General features: G+C 36.8%; 1 protein-coding gene and 1 pseudogene across 14 annotated transcripts in view; one reads left to right on the top strand and one right to left on the bottom strand.

Moving 5' to 3' along the window:
- Sipa1l1 (signal induced proliferation associated 1 like 1) overlaps positions 1-22,413 on the top strand; it is a 367,512-nt gene that overhangs the window by 137,910 nt on the left and 207,189 nt on the right. For 2 of the 14 annotated variants that reach the window (XM_058577713.1, XM_058577715.1), the window contains 2 exons: positions 19,149-19,272; positions 20,113-20,160. The exons of 10 other annotated variants lie outside the window; for them this stretch is intronic. The gene's annotated coding sequence lies outside the window, so the exon portion shown is untranslated. The remainder of the gene's footprint in view (positions 1-19,148; positions 19,273-20,112; positions 20,161-22,413) is intronic. 2 more of the 14 variants (XM_058577708.1, XM_058577712.1) reach the window with 1 other exon arrangement.
- On the bottom strand, positions 15,930-18,941 carry LOC124090440 (regulator of microtubule dynamics protein 1-like; annotated as a pseudogene).

Genomic DNA, 22,413 nt, shown 5'->3' with positions numbered 1-22,413 from the left:
TTGAAGGTAATGTTGATAATGCAAACACAAATGAACTGTAAAAATTTGGCAGAGCTGAGACTTCTCCCATGGCAAGCTATGATCTACCATGAAGTTCACTGGAAAATAAACTTTGCCTAAGAAAATTCAGTTCTCTTTGTGAAATTACCATGTAGTTACAAAAGTCCTCCAAAGTGGAGGAGATTATGCCGGTGGTCAAGGGCACTTATTTGATAACCCTTAATGGAAGTCACCTTCCTTTCCTGTAGTTCATTTTCTTTTTATATTTTTATTTATATTTTTGTTCATTCCACTCATCAATCATTCATTATCTCTTAGGTCCAGGCACCATGCAAGGGTGGTGAAGAACACAAAACCTTATAGGCGCTCACTAAAAAAAGAGTCTCAGTCCTGCATTAGAATTGTAGAAAGAGAATTGTTTAGGAGTGTTGGGGGATCCGTGAAGTCACTAAGTCCAACCCTTTGACTCTTCAGGAGGTGCTTTCTGCCATGCTCCAGCTGCTGATCATTCCTCATTATCAGTAACCGGGTGCCACTTGAGTCTCTTCCCTTGGCATTAGCAGCCTTCACATAATGGCATCCAACTTTTTCTTTCTTTACTTGGCTTTATACTTACATTTGAGTCCTCATTTTCTAACTTGCATTTTTGCCAGTAGGCATTGCTGATGTATTTCAACCTGGAAGAAGAACAAAAACAACAAAACCCTTACATTTCAGGTTCTAAGTTATGTATAATGAATGAGTTTTCTGAGGAAAATTGTGTGCATGAGTGTGGCTCTGTGTGTATTCTTTTATCTCGAATGTAGAGTGCCTTTTCTGGCCACTAAGACGAATAGAAGCAAGAGCATGTTAGGTTGAGAGGAAAAACTCTCAGAAATGGCATCACTTGACATCGTCTTTCCCTTTAGACTCCTAGCACCACACAGCATGACCTGTGCATGAATGCCAGCCAGGTTGTTATTTTAAATATATGTCTAATAGGATCCTAAGAAGTACCACTCTAAAGAATGGCATAGTTTATGCTTTGTGGTTGGACTCTGTCATCCAAGCAAGCTTGTTAAAGGCTCACCTGTCCTTGTGCCTTGTTCTCTAGCAAATTAAATGCACCAAGAAGCAGTCTTTCCCATCCAAAGATACCAGCCCCTTCTTACAGGCATGACAAAATTATGTTTGTACTAATTGGTGAGAACGCTGTTACCTGAAAGCTTAGTGTATTTTATTTCTCCACTCCCATTTTTGGTGGTAATGGTGAGAAATTAGATGATGTCCTCACAAAGTAGAATTTCCATAATAGTATTAAAAATAAGCATGATAGGGGGCTGGAGTTGTAGCTCAGTGGTAGAGCGCTTGCCTTGCACGTGTGAAGTACTGGGTTCGATCCTCAGCACCACATAAAAATAAGTAAAAGTTATTGTGTACAGCTACAAAAAAATAAATATTAAAAAAACAAAAAAATACATTTTAAAAAATGAGCATGATAATCATAGTCATTATATATATGTTGTGTATATGTATGTGTGTATGTATATATATTTATACATTATATATATTATATATACTGACTTATTCCATTTAACTACATTTAACTTAATATATATTATATATATATATATATATTATGTGTGTATGTGTATATATGTACATATACACACACATATATATAATATAAATATGTCAGGAATATAAGCAGAATTCTTCATGTAGCTCAATATTTCAGTATTGGGAATCTTTGAAAAATAGGGAAAAAACTTTAAAAAAATTATCTTTAACTGCTCTGTTAAAATAAAGCTTTTATTTTAAAAAAGTCATTTTCAAAGTAACACATTTGTGACTATTTTCTGCAGTTGAATGGGCAGTGCTAAGCATGTGGGATATCCTTGAAAAAGGAGAAGTCAAATTAGTGAAAGTGGGATGAGGGCCGTGTCCGTCTTTCCCTTTTAGTAGTTGTTATTGTTTTTCTTTGAAAAATAATAAAAAAAAATGCTGTAAGAGAGACTATCAGTATTTTGACATAGAGAGTGCAGCCATGTGTCTTAGAAAACAATTCTGTGATTTGAACCTGGGTGGGATCATTTTGGTCTAACAGTGCAGCTGAGAGCTGTTCCTCCCCTTTGCTCACAAGGTCAAGGAAATGTCAGTTCTAACCAGGGTTTAGAGAGTGGGGCCAGTTTCTGGCACATTGTGAGAGCACTGCAGTTGTGGTGGTGTGATGACAAAGTGCAGGCAGTCCCAGTAGAGTGCTTTCCTGGCCCTTTTCCTTTTGTATACATAATTTTCAAATTTTAAAACAAATGTGTATGGGGTGCTTCCTGTTGAGGAACTGGAGGAGGTGTGGACAGCCCTTGGGATGGAGATGGGGCTTGTACTGGGCCGACTTTGGATGACTCTGAGCTTATGCATCTGTTTTCCTGATGCTTCATCTGCTGGGTGACATCAGCATTTCTAACTAGAGCTGTTGAATGCTGTTGAGCATTGGCATTCTTGCTATTAAACAATCATCTTTGAGCAGTTAACTTTGTAAAGGAATGATTCAGTGGTATCTTGTAAAATATTTTATAAATTAACTTGTTTTAAACAATTCTTAATACTGTATTTGATTATCTTTAAAATCCATTTCTGCAGCAATATTCAGTACAATGTTTATCTAAGTTAATTATACAAAAGTTATTATAAATTTGAAATATTTCATGTTGTTAGTTTATAAAATTAAAGCAAAATTGGCTTTTTTGGTATATAGTTCAATGTTACATGTATGGATTGGTAACTACCCCCAGGACTGCTCCACCTTTCAAAAATTGCCTGTTGTTACACCTCCTCCTTTCTCCCTTTGAGCAACCATTGATCTATTCTCCATCCCTGTGGTTTTCTCTTTGGGAGGATGTCATTTCTGTGAAAGCCCAGAGTGGAGCATCTTCAGAAGCTGATTTCTTTCACTCAGTATAATGCCTTTGAGATTCATTTAATTTGCTATGTGTTAGATAGTTGGTTCCTCTTAATTGCCGAGTAGATCCCATTGTATGAACAGCATATTTATCCATTGTCCCATTTAAGGACTTGTGGGTTGCCCTAATTTTTGAGAATTAGAAATACACTTAGCATGAAAGCTTGTGTACAAGTCTTTATGTGGAGGTATGATTTCCTTTCTCTTGGATAATTACCTATGAAGGGAATCCCTGAATTATGTGGTAGATGCATTGTGGGTTTTTTTTTTTTTTTTTGAGATGGGGTCTTGCTACGTTGCCCAGGCTGGCCCCAAATTCCTGGGATCAGAGGATCCTCCTGCCTCAACTTCCCCCAGGAGCTGGGACTATAGGCATGAGCCACTGTGCCCAGCTACATTTAACTTCTTAAAGGAACTTTTGAACCATTTTCAGAAGAGCTGGGCCATCTTGCTTTCCCATTGGCAGTGTAGGAGACTCAGAGGTGTTGGGCATTCTTGTCAGTTCGTGGTGTTGCCGAGGTGTTGTCTGTGGTCTTTCAGCCATCCTAGTAGTTGTGTAATGGCATCTTATTGTGGTTTTCATCTGCATTGTTTGTGTATCCTACAGGACACAGAGTCAGTTTAGGTTTTTTGCTGCTTTTTAATTGGGCTGTTTTGGTTTTTGGTAGAATTTTCAGAGTTTTTTTTTTTTTTTAAAACCTGGATACAAGTGCTTTCTTGCCTATGTGACTTGCAAATACTTTTCCTGTCTACATTCTTATTTTTTCATTATTTTAATAGTGTCTTTCTCAGAGCAGGAATTTTTAATTTTGAAGAAGCATGATTTATCTTTTCTGTTTTTTTTTTTTTTTTAACTCATGCTTTGTATCAATGTCTAGGAACTCTGACTTATTGCAGGTTATAAAGATTTTCTTTTAAAAAGTTTCATATTTTACGTTTAAATATATTTAATTTATTTTGAATTAATATTTGTGTAAGTCTTAAGGTTTAGGTCAAAGTTCCTTTTTCACATATGGATGTCCTGTTGTTCTATCACAACTTATAAAGATGATTTTTCTTCATTGAATTACCTTTGCAATTTTCCCAAAAGTCAGTTGATTATATTTTTGTGGGTTGATTTCTTCAGTACTTCCTGTTTCTCTGGGGTTCCCCTCGATAGTTCTCTAGCCACAAAGATGGGGCTTTAAGATGAGAGTTTTAAATGGGCCAGTGCATTTCCTTTGACTGCTGCTATTCTGGGCCAAGAGGCAGGAAGACAGAGGAGAAAATCAACAATGTTTGCTCCTGTGTTTTGGAATCATAATGCCTCTCTGATCAAAGAGAAAGGTTCCTTTTCTTTGGAATTTCTCCATGACATGGTTCTTGCTGCCTTCCACCACTTTAACATTGCCTTTGTTGGGAAATAATAGATTGGAGAAAAAGAAAAATTGGGGAACTGCTCTGTCCAAGTTGAGGAATCTTCTTTCCAACTCCTCCAGCTCTACACAAAGTTTTGCTCCCTTGTCCTCACTTCTAGGTGTTGGGCTTCCTTAGATTAGGCTGCAGGATTGTACAGGAGACAATGGAAAAATGGTTTGCCTGTGCAGTGGCGCTTTGAGTTTCAGTCTCCTTCTGTAAACAGCCTGTTGCCCCTACTTTGCAGAACCCTCAGACAGCTATTTCATGAACTCTGTCAGGGTATTATGGCTGCATTCTGGGGAGAGACTGTATGGTCTATTCTTCCTTCGTCCTACTCTGGAACCAGTTCTCTTCTGTTTTTTTTTTTTTAATACTTTATTTTTTAATTGTAGATGCACACAATACATTCATTTTTATTTATTTTTATGTGGTGCTGAGGATCGAACCCAGGGTCTTGCACATGCTAGGCGAGCACTCTACCACTGAGCCACATCCCCAGCCCAGTTCTTTACTATTTTAAACAGAAAATTCAGAGTAGTGTTTTGGGCAAGTTGCCTAAATCCTTAGATATTCTGTGGACAATTGTTTCTCTTAGACTCTTAAAAAAAGTAGTAATATTGCCTTGGCTGAGTTGCTTTGCATTGTATAAAATACATGCACAAAGTAGAGGAATCCTTGTAGAATTTCTGTGTTAAAATGACAATAAGCTCTTTTCTTCCCTGTCCCCCATAAAGGGACAATTTAAGGTAAACATTTTGCAGCCATATGGAAATTTGCATTTAGTAGTATTTGATTTTAGATGTGGAATGTCTTTAGTCATTTACTGTTTTTTATGTTATGGTTCTTGTTGCTTGTAACATTTAGAATTGTCTGATTTTAAGCCCTTGGTATCTAATTATTGAGTTGCCTCTGAGATGTGAGTGGATTTGTCTTCACTCTGAACACCTTGTGTAAGCTTTAAGGGGAATTAGAGAACATAGGGAAATCCAAAAAAAGAGAGGCTAATGATGAACATATTCATTTTCTACTGACTTTTAAAAAGTGAACTAAATATAATTATCCAGACAGCTGGTGAAAAACAAATATAGTTCAGTAAATTTCTAATGGCAACAACAACATGGTCTAGAAATTAATTTATTTTAGGTTACTGTTTATCAGTAGAAAACCATTAAAAATTTAGTGAAGGGGAACCAAGTGTAGGTGATCATAAATCCCTTGAAATTCACTTCACCCTAGGAGGCCATGTTAATGGAGTCACAGAAGGATATAGGAATAGAAAATTAGGAAGCATAAGGTAATTAAGAATAACTTACTTGGCATTTAAATGACAGAAAATGATAGTAAAGTATAAAGATGGAAACCGAAAATCCTGTGGTACCCCGTATAGATTTGTCATAGTGGTAATTAGTTAGTTTTTCTGGTGTTGGCTGTGCTTTTCTTAATTCAGCTAATAACAGTTGAGACCATTGATAGAGCACTGTGCCACTCTCTATGCTGAGTGCCTTTAATAGGTTGCCTCGTGACGCCCTCATGAGAACCTGTGAGCCTGGCCTGGTATACAGGAGAGTAAAAGGCACAAAAGCGTTTAGTGCTTGGAGTTAGAAAACTTGCTCTTAACTATTTAGTCATAAGACCCTCCCAGTTGAGGGCTGAGGATATAGCTCAGTGGTAGAGAGCTTGCCTGGCATGTGCGAGGCCCTGGGTTTGATCCCGAACACTGCCAGAAAACAAACAAACAAAAAACTTGAATGGGGTAAAATTTTGGAGAGAAGGAATTGGGCAGACAAATTCTAATAATTAACTCTGCACTTTTTTTTTTTTTAAATTAAATCAAAGGATATTTTGACCAGGTATGTAGAACCTGCAAAATTCCAGTCTGGATTTAGTGATTACCCACTTTAAACCAAAGAAAGAATGGGATTGGTGTGAGTTCAGGAATTGTTACAGCATCAGAACACTTCTCTTGCCAATGTCCCTACACCTACATCAACTTGACATTAGTAACTGCCTTTTCTTGTCATGCTTTCCCCAAGAGCATCTCCTTCAATAGCATTGAGGCCAAGATGAGCCTCAACCCAGTGACAGAAGACTGAATCCAAAGGAAGACTTAAATAGATTGGGTTCAAGAAAAGAAAAATGTGCTATGTTTTTTCATAGCAATGATTTAGAGTTCATTTAGAAGTGCATTTAACCTCTTAAACTTCCCAAATGATCTTATGGAGAGAGGATTTCTTGTTTGGGTTCAAAAGAGATGGCTGCTGCTTCTCCATCTTTTCTCCTGCTTAAAGCAGATTTTATACTTCTAAAAGAGAATAGGACCCTTCAGGAATTGAGGAGTAGTACTAACATCCTGTGCAGATGGATATTTGTGCCTGCATGTTGATGTTTATACACATTTTTCTTGGTGAATATGTAGGTAGCAGCCAAGTAAGAGTCATCCAAACAACTTGTGTGGTTTTCTTCCCTTTGAGAACATTTCAGCTGTCAGCCAAGCACAGATAAGATCCTTTTATGATCCCACAGAGCTGTTTTGCTGTCTTTTTGCTAAGTGACTTTAAAATTGTAGGCCAAGGACATATGGAAGTCTTTGGGAGGAAAAGTCTTAAAAGTGTTTGTAATTTGAGGGCTATTAAGAATTTTATTTTTTACCTAAATCTAAATACTTGTTTTAGATGGTAGTTTATGCTCATCACACAAACAAGTGGGAAGTATTTGGGGTTCAGTTTTTCTTCATATGAATAACAGTTGATTATAAGTAGAAGAATTTGGGTGTGAAGTTGGTAGTAGGGAATGTGCTCTGTGGGATTTTAGGGTAAAATTGCATGTTGTTTTTTGTGAAAGTATCTCCCAATTCACTATTCATTCACAATGTTGTGTGTAATGTTGAATCAGGCACTGTGAGAATTTAAAGTCAAACCAATGACTTCTTCTGAAACCATTGATAATTATTGGGAAATTGCATATGTCCAAAACCTACATAGAACTCAAGAAGACCTAGCTTAATTTTAATTCCTTTGAAAATCTTGTAGTAGCTAAAGGGAGTTTAAAATGTGAATTCTATTTCCATACCCTTATTTTGCTTTCCTGGGCTACTGGTTTACCATTCCGTACCACCTTAATACCCAGTTCTTTTACTACATCACCATCAGGGCTTTTATATAAAAGGGATGTCTATTCATGTCACCCTCCTCCTTAAAATGTCTTCAGGGATCCTCACAGCCTGTGGAAGAAAGTCCAGTCTTATCCATGTGGCCTTCAACCCGTGTAATGGAAAGCTTGCCATTCTGGGCATCCATATCATCTACTGTTCCCTGCTTTGAACTTGGTGTTTCGAATACACTGCACTCTTATCTAGGGGTTCTTGTACTGTTCCCTTTCACTGCCTGCCTCACTACCTTCTTATTCTCTAAGATTGTACTCTAGGGGTTCCTTCCCTCTCACACCATGGATTGGGCTATATGCCCCACCTCTGCATTCCATAGCACTCTGTGTGGTGATTACCTGTCTTTTGCCTAGTATATGCTAAATTTATCTACTTAGGGAGCTGTAAGTTCCTTGAGAGCAGAAGACCATGTCTTCATTTTCTGTGTTCCTCAAGCCTTAGAAACCGACACATAGAAGTTCTCTGTTGTGTCTTAAGGAAAGGTTGAATGGGTGATGAAATGGCCAGGTATCTCAGGTATGAACTGAAAGTACTCTTATTTACAGTTTGCTCAACTCCCACCCTGTCTCTCTTTATGATGCTTTTAACTTTCTCTTTTACTTCATTTTTGATTGTCAAATAAGTGTTCTAGTTACTTAAATGTTTTAAAAATTTTTGGTAATTATCATCATATTAATAGCTACAAAATACCTATTTTGTGTCAAACATTTTGCTAGGGTCTTTATGTACATTAGCACTGATTTTTTTTTTTTTTTCAATAATGCTAGAAGGGGAACAATAGCATTACTTTCATTCATAGTTTTAGGAACTAAGGCCAGAGAGCAGCAAATTAGTCTGCCCAAAGTTTCACCTACAATTGGTAATTGTTATAACCAGGATGGAAATCCAGGCTTGAATTTGGGCATTATGTACATTTCAGTTTACCACTTTCTATAAAGAAAACTGATGTTCATGTAATGTTTACTACACAGTAGGACTTCCATGGTTGTTAGGTGATAGTGACTTGATGGTAGGCTTGTTGTTAGTTCAGCCAACAATATTTGAAATAGAAAGGAATCATTGCTTTTAAAAAAAGTGAACAGAGATAAAAAATGGAAGTAGAATTATTTTTTAAGCATCTATATTCGGATTTTGTTTCTAGCTTTAAACAAAACCTGTACAATGAGTTAAATTAAAGCAGAGACGGTGATCCTGACTTTGCTTTCCTGCAGTAAGTGACTGATCCTGCTCAGAGATGGCGTTCTCCTCCCCAACGCATCCCAACCCTGGGAAATTATTATGTTCATGGTGGGCATGACTGTTTTGTGGTTAAGAGGTAGAGGAAGGAATACAATAACATTCCCACGAAAACCAAGTAAAAATCTGTATCAGTTGAGAGTTGCTACAAAGCAACTATTCCTTTTAAAAATAAAGGGGTATCAAGTACGTTACATTTAAATTTGTGTGATTCTGTGATGGTAGGTAGGGGCAACCAGAGACTAGTGTAGATTATGATCCCCCAAATTGACTGTTACCTATAGTTCACCTGGCTTGTACAACACGAAGCTTTCTGTAAAGAGCGTGTGTTCATTGTGTTGATGTTGTTTAGTTTTCCAGTACCTTCTACATACTGTCTGTATGCCAACTTCCCAGGTTTCTTTCTGCCTAGCCTCTCATTCTCACTAGTTTAGTGTGCAGAGTAGATAAGATGTTTCAAGAACTAGATATCTGTTGTGCCCACAGAAAACATTGGAAAACATTTATATTCATTATAAAGGATGTTTAATAATCATAAAATGATGTGTTGCTTAGAAAAAGATAGTGAATCATGAAATATATTTTCATACCATTAATGTATTTGATGCTGCTATTTGCCATATCTTACCCTGTGTACTTTAATATGCTCTAGCATCTACAGTTAAGTTTGTGTTTGCCTAGCAGAAACAGGTATCTGATTATACAGGGCTTGATTTTCTCATATTAACTGCCTATTGGGTGGTGGTTCTATAGTCTTCAAGAAAGGACTCAGGCACCCTCTCACGTTCACATCCCTGGTGTGAGTTCTGTGTTCTCCAAACCACAGGACACTATTGGAGCTACAGACAAGATGTCTGCAATAGGAGGGGAAGGAAAGGGGCGAAAGGGACTTTGTGGGATCTCCACCCATTGACTTCCACTTGAAACTCCTTGGTCAATGCTGTTTTCAAGGGAGGCTCAAGTGTGGTGTTTCATTGGGCACATTGCCAGCCTAAATAAAATCTTATTTCTATTACTAAAGAAGAGTGGAAATCAAATTTGAAAAGTTGACTCTCTGCCATCACATACAAAATTTATTTTGTAAGTCATGAATCTGCCTAACCATCTTTCCAAAATTTAGAGGGAAGTATGTTATTTAGGGATATTTTAAAGAAGTATTTCAGCAGTGTTTTTTGTTCAGTTCATTTCTATGCTTTTGTAAAATTATTAATGTACTTTTAATACTTTCTAATAAATGATCAGTATTCATACTTTCTAATAAATGGTCAGTATTAATGATCTGGGTTTAAAATACTATGTGTTAAATAATTACTGTGTGCTCCAGATTAAGAAATCCTTTCATGCATCTCCCAGAGGTACAGCTTGTGGGAGAATTTATGAGAAACCACCAGGTCTGTCCTTCTCATACAGCCCAATCCTTCAGACAGAGCTCTTGAACGCTCCACCACTCACATGTTCAGATGTGCCCTGGGCAGCTGTGCCCACTGATCCAGTGCCAGGGGCCTGGTGAGTTCTGCCTGTCCCCTCCACCCTGGAAGAATGATGTTGCCCATTCAGGTTCTGTCTTCTATGCTCAGCCTTTCTCATTGTGCAGGTGCTCTTGCCTCCCTGCTCCCTGCCTCCTGCCTGGCCTAGTGGCGTGGTATGTCCTTGCTGAGTGTTCTCTGCCTCTGTATTTTTTTTTTTTTAGTTTTATTGATTTTATTTTTTTAAATACATGACAGTAGAATGCATTACAATTCTTATTATACATATAGAGTACAATTTTTCATATCTTTGTATTTAGAGTATGTTCACGCCAATTCATGCCTTTATACATGTACTTTTTTTTTTTTTGCATTACAATTCTTATTACACTGCTTACTGCATGTCAGAAAGGAAGCTCAGCAGCGATGGTGTGGAGTAAATGAGGTAACGAGATGGTCCATACCGGGCACTGCAGCTGTGCCTGCCCCTACAGAGGAAGCATGAATTTATATGCCATCTTCACGTTGCATTGTAATTGCTTTTCTCTATGTAGCAGAGCTCTTCTTGGCATCTCTGCAGGGGTGAGTAGAAAGAGGAGAAAAGAAGACTAGAGCTCTCTAGAATCTGCTTCCACCTTACCCAGTCCTTGATGAGGCAGTCAGGTCTTTAGGCCCTGGAGGTAAAGAGTGAGGCACTTCGGCTCATCAGTTTCCATGTGTTTTGTTACACTGAGTGAGCTGGACTACATGCAGGTACCATGGCAGACTTCCAGCCTGTACAGTTATCTGTCATCGGAAGATTCTTAATTTAGGAGCTTCGTTTACTTCAAGTTTTTCATTTAACACTTGAGTAGCTGATTTGTGCTGGGTTCATGAGCTGCAGAAGTAAACAAGAGCAGTCTTTGCCTTTAAGTTTTTCCAGGGTGGTGGAGAGGCAGATACACATGTACACCTGGTCCTCAGTGTTTATGTACTGAAGGGATGGATTGAGGGTTTGAACAGAGAAGGGGAGTTTGGTTCTTAAACTTTGTTGCTTCCCTTGAAACATTCAGCTCTCTTTATTGAAGTTTAAGTATGTTCCTTTAGCTCTGTTCTTTCAGAGTCTTTATAAACTTGTTTATATTTATGCATTTGAGACACTGGGTTATTGACAGTAACAACTAGGCAGAAACAGCATCAGAGCCCCCACAGTGCCAGGATCTTTGGCCATGAATTCCCTGGATTTGACAACACTAAAGAAATACTGTTTATATTTGCCTCTTGAGTTTCAGATATGCAGCCTTAAGCTGACTGTATAGGATGGCTACTGGGGCATCAGTGTTTCCAACAAGTGGAAGAAAGGAGAAAAATGGATGAAATTCTGAATAGTCAGTTCCCTTTAAGCAACCTTTCTGCTGCTTTCTCAAGACACATCTGCTTGTTTCTTATTGGCCAGATCATAGTCTTGTGGTTCAAGCTGTGAGAGGGAGTTTTTCAGTTAGGTGTCTTGCTTCCTGTAGATGAACTGGAGTTTGTGTAGGCACTGGAGGGGTCTGCATATTGGGCAGCATATGGATCACTCAGTGTTGTGAGTAGGTGAGTGAGTGAGGCAGGATGGAATCAAGGCTTTGGTTCAGATGCTGTGCTTTCACTTTTCATGATCTCTTCAACTCTTAAAATCAGATTTATTTTAAAAGATGGAATTAAAAATCAGATCTTTCAGATATCTAGAAAGTGAAATATTTGGATTTGCTGCCTCCTCTGCTACATAGTATTAGTTTATCTTTGACCAGTGGACTGGCCAGAATCGAAAGCTGATGAGAGGAAATAAGCTTTGTTGGTGGCATAAACACATGGATACACCTGTTATTTTTGCCTTCACTACTGATTATTAATAGTTTACTTAAATGGGTTTAACTAAATTACTGTTATCTAGGCTTATGGAAGTATATAATTTATGTATTTCTATTTATAGATTTTTATCCAAAGGTGATTTGTTTTAGCTCTTCACCTATGTCTTGGTGGTGGTTCTCCTAATGTGGATATTAAAATCAATAGGACACCATTGCTGAAGTAGTGGAGCTACTTATTCCTTAGTGGTAGCAGTACAGAGCCGCTGCAGTACCTTTGAAGGATAATTTTTTAAAAAAGTCCTTGAAAGTTCTCAGTGACTTGAGGCTTCCTCCAAATTGAGCATGGTAAAAATTTACAAAATTATCACCAGTTCACGCCACAGCTATTTATTTATTTATTTATTTATTTATTTATTTATTTATTTATTTTTGAGAGAGAGAGAGAGATACAAACAATTTTTTAATATTTTTTTTAAGTTTTTGGTGGACACAACATCTTTATTTTATTTTTATGTGGTGCTGAGGATCAAACCCAGCGTCCCGCACATGCCAGGCGAGTGCACTACCACTTGAGCCACATCCCCAGCCCATGCCACAGTTATTTAAAAGATGCTATAATAGGAATTTTGTGGTTTTCTTTTATCTTCTTGTTTCTGAATACAAAGTTCAAAAGAAAGCTCCTCCTTTATTGTCAATAAGACTATTTTGGTAAATGTAACCCTGTGAACGTGTATTTTCTGAAGATAAGTGTACTGTGAGGAAGCTTAAATAGATTTCTATTGGCATCTTCTTAGGGGTGGTATCCCTATGCTCTGTTCACCATTGAAAATATGCTCTATTACTTCATTCTGTTGTTCTGAGCGATTGGAAATTGGTTTTCCTAAGTCATCATAAAGTGAAGAATGGCCTGCTTTTATCACTTATGTGAAGAAGTAAATTCCAGAGCCCCTTAGCTACAGGATGCCACTCTTTTCCCAGCTGCTGCTCCTTGACTTGTGGAATACGCTAGTTGCTAAGAGTAGGCTTTGTCTGTTGCACATAAAATGAACTTTGTTTGGACCTTCCTTAAGCAGCTTAAAACTGCTCCAGCCAGACATTCCTCACAGATGATAATTTAAATGCAGATCAAATTTAGAAACCAACTTATATTTATTTAAAAATAGACATTGCCTTTAGAAAACTGACCTCTGGTGCGTTTGTGACTTGGGGGTCTCATAGACTCTTATAATTCTCATGGCTATTTTAGACTCTGAAAGGCAGTGTGCACTTGAGGCTAGATGAAGCCAATGTTCTTGTAATCTGGGACCCAGACTTTGGGCCATATGTTAGTTTCTTCGATCAGTACTCATTATTCCCAGTAAATTTGTGACAGGATGAGAAATTATTCATTATAGACTAGAATCTGATTTGTATATACTAGTTTTATTGGATATTTTCCATTTTAACATAAAAGGTTAGAGAACATGGGAAGGTAATCTTGACAGGCTAATTTTAAGGTGATAAGAACATTGCATTGATAGATTCTTCATTTATTTAGTTGAGACAGGAATTTCCCTCAGGGGACACTATAAATGTTAACCCCAAAGATGAGAAAATGAGATTAGCGGCAGCTCTTGCCTGGGGCTGGAACTCATCTTATGAAATCATGTAACTTAAAGTTGTTCATTTATGCAAGTGCATAATTAGTTATCAAAACACAGAGTTTTCTTTCAAGCCCCATTTAAGATTTGTATAGAATGTGGCCAACAGGAAAGTTGATAGGGCAAAGGTGGGGTTGGGGAGAAGTTTATTGCTAAATTTTTAATCAGAAAAGCAAGCATATAGCCAGCTTGTACTGATAAATTTGAATCATTGCCTAAAATTTTGTCGAAAATTGAAACAAAATAGCAAACTTAAATACTCGAATTACTTTGACTTCATTAAAAAATCAAAAACCTGAAAGGCATTATTTTTTTTCTCATGATTTAAAACGTAAAATAAGCATTCATTTGTATGTAGGAAAACCTCTTTTTATTTCTGGACTCTATTTTTCTTGGCAGTTTTAATGATTATCGTCTTCACCAACACCTGTATGTAAGTTTCTTTGAGACTGATACCTCCTAATGTAAGTGTTTAACATTATGTCTTTTGGTATTTTCAGCAATACAGAATTAAATACTATTTTGTGACCCCACTGTTTCTGTAATTTTTTTTAAAAATATCAAAACAAGTATCTTTTCAAAAAAGAAAATATGGGATTCTTCTGTGCATTTTGTTTATGAAAGGATATATTGTCCACATTAGTATAGTAATTGATGTGCTTCCTGCAGGAGGCTATTGTGAATATTTTTGTATTATACAAGTAATCATTGGGACATCTCCAAGATGATCACACTGTGCTAACTAGCATAGAAATATCATACAGTAACATTGTTTGAAATATTTGTGGAGGCATTTATAATTTTTTGTACACTTATTTAAACAAGACAATACTTGTTATAGTCATTTTATCATAATTTTATCGCTAAATCTATAAATAAAGAATTTTCACTAGGTATAGTGGCACCTTCCTGTAATCCTCTCTGCTCATGAGGCTGAGGCAGGAGGACCACAAATTTGAGGCCAGCCGGAGCAACTTAGTGAGACTCTGTCTCAAAATACATGAAAGGATTGGAAATGTGATTTAGTGGTAGAATACTTGCCTTACATAACACGAGGACATGGGTTTAATCTTCAGCACTAAAAAATAAATAAATAAAATAAAATTCCTTAAAAAGATGGTCTTGAGTATTAGCTATCTAATAGTGTACATGTATAGTACATTTTTAATTAATAGTTCAGTAGGAATGATGGCAACTATTTCTAATATTTAAATTAGTGTGGTTAAAATTTATAATCTTTCAAATTTTTCTAAAGTTCTTTTGGTGGCTGGGTGTTTAAATAATGAATCAGTCTGCATGCATGCGCACACACACTCAGACACACACACACAAACGTGAGTAACAGTTATTTAATGTCACATGGGCATACAGAATTCACTACTTTTTGTGTTTCAAAACCTACAAGGTAAACAACACATATGCACAGTTTACTTACTACATTATAATTCTCAATTTTTTTGAGGGGGGGATTCATGTACACACAGTCTCAAATTTATATAAATGGCATTGAAGAAGCTCATTTTACAAAAATTAAGGTTTTTTTCAGTGGTAACTCTCCACTGTCATTTAAGTAGCATTGTCTTCTCCATTTAAAACATCTTAATTTCCATTTCACCCTTAAATATTATATGCCTTTCAACTCATTAGGGATTAAAATGTGGACTTTATTCAGTGACAAATTCAGTTGCTTGTAAGACCACATATTTAAAAAAGGAAGCCACTCCATTTTCAGTCCTTTTCTGATGAAAGTTCTTCCATTCAGGTTGTCTTCAAGATACGCCACTTAACTACACCAAGAGCCCTAAACATCACTTCACTTTCACTGTACTTCTCTGGAAGATCTCCGCTTCGAATCAAATCAACTTGAAAATCCATTACCCATATGCTACTGCTTCCATTAAACTTTCTTTTCTTGATATACTCTCATCCTGATGTCATGTGACCAGTATTTAGAAATCCCATATCATTTTGCATCGTTGGTGTCCCAAGATTCACAATAATCTTTCTAAGCCATGGAAATTTATTGCTACCACTCTTACGACAATATGGCAATTATGTCTTTTACCTTGTTGTTTGTGAAGAAATCTAGAATTTAATGTATTTATTCTGTTAAAATGGTCAAGAAGTTGAAAGACCTGAGAAAAAGCCATAAAGTTATGATTAATATATTATCTTTATAATTAAATAAAAAGGCAAAGTTTACTGGTTATGTCATGCATTTTCTTCTCTGAAAAGGGTCTCATTTTTTTTTTTTCACAAACCTGTAAGCAACTGAGCAGCTTCTGTCTGCATTTGTTTATCTTCCTCTATGTGTACTGAATAGTCTTGGCTTTCATTAACCAGAAAGCAGCTAGCTTTTTGTTTTTTAACTTCAAGTATGTCTTTCCTAAAAGAAGCAAGTTTTTGCTGCAGAAGTTTGAATCCACCTGTTCTCCCTGTGAAAGTAGCCCAAGGCCTCCTCATAGATGGAACTAGGAGGAGGTGCAAACAGCATTTTAGCAGTTCTTTGATACCAAGGAATTTCAGCAAATGCATAGCTCCAAATACTTATCAGGTAAATTGAGATAGCATCTTTAGGTTTCATTTCAATTGCTTTCTCATAATGTTCCTTGAAATGTAGGCATTTGCAGTTTTAATCTTGATGACTTCGTAATCTCCAACATCACTAATACAGATTACATGCTCTAGGGCTTCATACACAAGAAGCTTTTTCTCTTCTTCTGAAGTCCTGCTAAGCTGTGTCACCTGATGCCCATGCCAACCGCCACAGGAACCCTGCATCTCCACTTGCCTTGTATTAGGTTAGCAACTGCTAAAGTTTTCCTCTGCGTCCACTTTCATAAAGGTAGTCTGCCTGTTCAAGGATTTCTTCAACTTTGACTGTGGCTTGAATCACAGCAACCTGAGAAATGACCAGTTAGTTTCAAAACCCAAATAAGACAAAGTTCAGAACAAAAGGCCTCTTTTGAAAGTTCCTGAGTTACCTATCACTGTGGTTTATAAGGTTTTTTAGAATCTGGCTGTGATAGGCAGCCTCTAAAATATCCTCATTAATCCTGCCTTAATCCCCTTAAAAATCATAATCTCCTAAATGTATGCTGGTTTATTGACTCTTGAGAACCACAGAATCACTGGAGGCTGTACTACTGACTCTTGCCCCAAGTCCTGGTCAGGAACTGAGTACCTGGAGCCGTATCACATCCCAAAGGGAGATAGTGCCACACTCATAAGGCCAGCATCATTCCTGCACTTCCTTGGCCTAGCCCTCGACCATACTGATAAATTTTTAACTCATTGGAAAAGGAGAGCAAAGCACTAGTTGATTTTTAGCAGTCAAAAAAACTTAGCTTTGGCTTTGTTTTTGCTGTGAAGCCTTTGTTACAGAACACTCAAGCAAAACTAAATGTGGGCTATCTTGGGGTGCAGTCCTCAGAAATTTAAACTGCCATTATTCCCATTCATGGTGATCATCTTTTGTTCATTTCTTTTTCCCTTGAACCCCTTCTATGTGTTAGGCATGATCCTAGGCTCTGTGGACATTAGATTTCTCCAAATTGAAAACTATACTTATCTTCTTAGAGTTTATGGTTTAATGGAAGAGACATGAAATATTGATGCAAGTAAATATATACCTATAAATTGTAATAAGTACTCTGGAAGCAGTATAACCATATTTTTCAAATAGTATTAAGTATTTCATAATACTTAATTATGATTGATTAATTGATTTTTGGTAGTTCTGGGAATTAAATGCCAGGGCCTCTGATGATTTATGGAAAAAAACCCAAAAAAAACAAAAAAGCAAGAAGCTAGAGTCAGGATTTATAGGCTACATTTTCAGAAAATCATACATGAAAGCAAATTATACAGAAATAGGAGATTTTTGCCTGATATCCTTATTTGATTCAGGATGCATGCTTCAAGGCCTTAAAAGTTGGAAAGATTTGCTGGGTTATCATACAAGGGTTTTTAGACCCTCTCAAGCATTTAAGATTTTATGCTAAGTGTAATGAGAAGCTGTTGGATAACTTTAGACAAGAGTAGATTGCAAAGAGGGAGATTAATTATGTAATCATTTATTGTATTACTCTGGGACATAAAGGTGTTGGCTACTCCCTCAACCCTAATCCCACACTAGTATTACATTTGGACTTGAGTATTCTTGCCCAACGAGAATGTAGGCTCCTTAAGGGCCAGTGGTTTTGTCTTATTCACAGTTACATGCCCATGACCTTGGCCCATGACCTTGAGCAGAGCTTGACACACAGAACTCAGTAAATGTTTCTGTTTGTGTAGCTCAGTGGTGGAGTGTGTGCTTAGCATTTGTGAGGCCCTGGGTTCCAGCCGCAGCACAGGAAAAAACCCAAAACTGAAGTCCTAACTGATGTTCTGAGGAAAGATCTGTTTTCTGCTAGTCCACATCTGTCAGCATGTTCTGCCATATGTGGTCTGATGGTGTTTAAACCTGTCTCTTGGTGAAGGGACCAAGGCAGCCAGTGTTGGCATGGACTCTTTTTTGTGACAACAAGGTCTTTGTTTGGATACTTTTGGAAGTGTTGGCTACCACCAGGGCTGAAGTGCAAAAAAGTGGTATATTAGTTTATTTTTTTTGTGCTAGCAACATGATGGCATAGCTACAAAAAGGATTTGACAGGGAGGAGCAAGTATGGGTTGCTCTAAGTTTTAAGGGGCAGTGAAGCAAGAGAGAATTTAGAGACGGTATTGATTTTATTAGTGCATAAGGTCTAAATTTCAATATAATTATGTTTTCCCAACACAGAAAAGATCAACTTGATGTTTTATTAGAAGAAGAAAAAAGAGGTGAGTTTTGCAGGCCACATTTTCATTGTGTTCCTTTTATTTAAGATAAGTCTGTGAAAGAGCATGGCAGCTGTTTAACAGTGTGAACATCTATTGAGGCGGATGGCAGTTCTGTTCTTGGATACAGATCATGTTAAAATAAACTCTAGCTATCGGTGATCTCTCTTCTCTGGTAGTAAGCATTGTCTCAGGGCCAGCTTGTATATTAGCTCTTCTGCATTCTTCTGAGTAAAGCATTTGAGGAAGCCAAGAAGTGTTGGTCCCTGTGATCAGGAATTGTGGGTCAGTGCTGAGGTGCATTTTCCCTCTGCCTCTGTTTACTTAGCTTCACTTATTTATTCCATAAAGGGGTGTGGAAGTGGCTTTCAATGTACCTGTAAAGCCTGAGATAAATTTCTTCCTTTGCTCCTTAGGGAAGTAGGTGTTGTTTTCTGAATTTATCATCCTGCAGGGGAGGGTGTGCCGTTTCTTACTTCTGTACTGTTTTCCAGTTTTCAACTCAGTTTCCGTCAAAGAAGCATGTCTATGATACCCTTCCTTTAATTCTCACTCAAAAATAGTTATTGAACAACTGCTTGGGGAGATGCCAGGTCTTGTTCTATTGCTATGTTTATGAATGATATATTTTTTCTATTTATGTGATACTCTTAGGAATGAGTGAAATAATTAAATTCATTGACCAGGTTGATTGAGGAGACCGTCACTGTGTCTCTCCAAGGACATAGTGTTAAACAAAGAACCAAACCTAACCCCTCAACAAAAAGAGTATCACAAAGTAAGTAACTCTCACTTGAAACTATACTTAAGCTGGAAACTTGGATTATTGTTTGCTATCTAAAATGTGGAACAAAAGTTATGCATGTTGTCAGAAGTGAGACTGACAGTATAAAGTCCATATAATTGTATTCAGATAGATTAGGATAATATTAAAATGTGTCTGTATTTGGAAAATGCGGTTAGATATTCTTAGGTTGATAAATTTTAATTCAGCCAGTATTTTCTTCTGTGGGCCTTTAAATTGATGTATTCACTTCTCCCTTGTCAATTTTATGTAAGAACTTTGTACTTCTCATCATTGGTAATGTTGTGAAGGAAATCTATGTTTTATATTTGCCGTACAACAAGCATACCAGCTCTTGTTTTAAATGTAAGTTCTCTGACGGGATAGTGGTATTGACTGTGTGTGTGGGTATTGAGAATCTAGAACATTGGGTCTTGGAATGGGCTGTCTGTTTTTACAACCTCGTTTTCAGTCCGGATGCCTTTTTTTTCTTTTGTTTGCTTTTTGCCATATTGTATTAATTAGAACCTCCAGTAGAGCATTGAATAGAAAGGTTGAGAGTGGATCCACATCCTCATCTTGTTCCTATCTTTTACCTTTGAGTGCAGTGTTAGTTGTAGGTTTTGTAGATGCCCTTTATCAGTTTGGGGAAGTTACCCTTGAGTCTTATTTACTGGGGGTTTGGTTTTTTCTTTTAAAAACATGACTGGTATTGAATTTTGTCAAGTGATTTTTCTGAATATAGTATATGATGAAGTGACTTTTCCCCCTTTATTCTACTAATTTTTTGCATTAAATTAATATATTTTCCTATGTATCATTATCAATTTTCAGATGTTAAGCCAGACTTGCATTCCTGGGATGGATCCATTCAGTTATATTGTATGTATAATCCTTTTTATATGTTATAAGATTTGATTTACTAATTGTGAATTTTTTAATTAAGAATTTCCTCCCCCAGTACTGGGGATTGATTGAATCCAGTGGTGCTCTACTGCTGAACTATTATCACCTTTTAAATTTTTGTTTTGAGATTGTCTCACTGAATTGTTGTGGTCTTGAGCTTGAGACTGTCTTGCCTCAGCCTCCTTGAGTAACTGGGATTAAGCCACTATACCTGGCTTTGATTGAAAAATTTTAAGTGTGTATTTCTGAAAGGGAGGTATTGGTCTATTTGTGTGTGTGGTCACTTGTAATATCTTTGTCTGACTTTGATATTGGAATAATACTAAATTCCTAGATTGAGTTGGGAAGTATTTTCCAATTATCTGGAAGGGTCTGTGAATTATTATATTATGAATTCTATAGTGAAGCCATCTAGATCTGGGATTTTCTTTACTGAAAGACATTTTTTCTTCTTTTTCTTTTTGTTATGGGAATTGAACCACCACTAAGCTACATCCTCAGCCCACTTACTTTTTATTTTATTTTTAAAGTATTGTTTTAGTTGTAGTTGGACACAATACCTTTATTTTTATTTATTTATTTTTATGTGGTGCTGAGGATCGAACCCAGCACCTCACACGTGTAATGCAAGCACTCTACCGCTGAGCCACAACCCCAGTGCCCCCATTTACTTTTTATTTTTGAGACAGGGTCTTGCTAAGTTGCTGAGGCTGGCCTTGAATCACTGCCATTAAAGGTATGCACTACTGCTCCCTGCTTTTTGAACCAAAATGCCTGGCTGGAAAGACTTCTGATTGACAGTTTCTTTTTGTAGGTGTAGATTTTGTTTCTTCTTGGGTCAGTATTTGTTATTCATGTTTTTCTTCTAGGAATTTGTTGATTTCATCTAACTTGTCTAATTTGGTGGCTGCTATAGTTTAAATATGATTTGTTTCTTCTGATTCCATCTTGAAGTTTAATCCCCATTATGAGGTATTAAGAGAGTGGAAGCTATGCCGTTTCCAGGCAGGCCTTTGGAAGGTGATTAGGTTTAGATAAGGTCATCAAAGCTGAGCCCCTATGGTTGAATACTAGTGGTGGCTTTATAGAAGAGGGAAGAAGGCCAGGACACATAATGCCCATTCGCTCCTCTCAGGACTCTGTGAGGAAGAAGGCCATTATCAGATGTAGCCCCTCAACCTTGGACCAGAACCTTGAGCTAAAATAAACCTCTTTTCTTTATAATATACCCAAATTTGATATTGTGTTACTAGTAACAGAACATGGACTAAAATGGTGGTATATAGTTGTTTTTTTTTTTTCCCCATATTATACTTTTTTCCTGTAGGGTCAGTAGTTGATGTTCCCTCTTTTATTTTTGATTTTTACAAATGGGAATTTTGGGGATAATTATTTTTATTGGTCAATCTAAATAAAGGTTTGTCATTTATTTTTTTTTTTCACAGAACCAATTTTGGTTTCAATGATTTTTTTCATTGTTGGTTTTCTGTTTTTAATTTCATCATTGGGTTTTGCCCTAAACTTTATTTTCTTCTACTTGCTGTAGGTTTAGTTTAGTCTTCAGTTTCTTACATAGAAACAAGTTGACATCTTTTTTATTTTCTAACAGGACCTACTGTAAAACACTCTCTACTCACTGTGTTAGCTGTATCTCATAAGTTTTGACATGCTGTACTTTTGTTTTCATTTAGGTTCAAAATATTTCTTATTTTTGCTTATGATTTTTTTTTGACATGATATGGGTGGTTCAGAAATTATTATTTAATTTCCAAGTATTTGGAGGTTTTCTCCAAATTTCTTTTATTGTATTTCAGGCCTTCTAAATTCATTGAAACTTGTTTTGTGACATTAGAAATAGTTTATCCTGGACCTTAAAAAAATGAGAATTCTTCTGCTATTTTCAGATGAAGTGTCCTGCAGCTGTCAGTTAGGTCAGTGTGGGTAATAGTGCTTATAACCTTTCTGACTTCTTGGCTGTTGTTGTATCAGTTATTTAGAGTAGAGTGTTGAGGTCTTCAGTCACTGATGGATTGTCTCTCCTTTCACTTTGGTACACTTTTGTTTCATTTGTTTTAGAGTTTTGTTAGATTATGTATGTTCATCATTATTACATCTCCTTGACAAATTGACCCTTTTTAGCATCATAAATTGTCCTCCTTTTTTTTTCTAGTGTTTTTTTTTTGGTCTTAAAGTCTGTTTTGTCTAATAATAGCATCATTGCTCCAGTGC

This window comes from Marmota monax, unplaced genomic scaffold (assembly GCF_021218885.2).
Source record: "Marmota monax isolate L192 unplaced genomic scaffold, Marmota_monax_Labrador192_F-V1.1 WCK01_AAM20220418_F8-fsc00017, whole genome shotgun sequence".
In the NCBI taxonomy this organism is placed as follows: domain Eukaryota; kingdom Metazoa; phylum Chordata; class Mammalia; order Rodentia; family Sciuridae; genus Marmota; species Marmota monax.
Note: the sequence above shows the minus strand (reverse complement) of the source record. Positions and strands in the feature narration are given on the sequence as shown.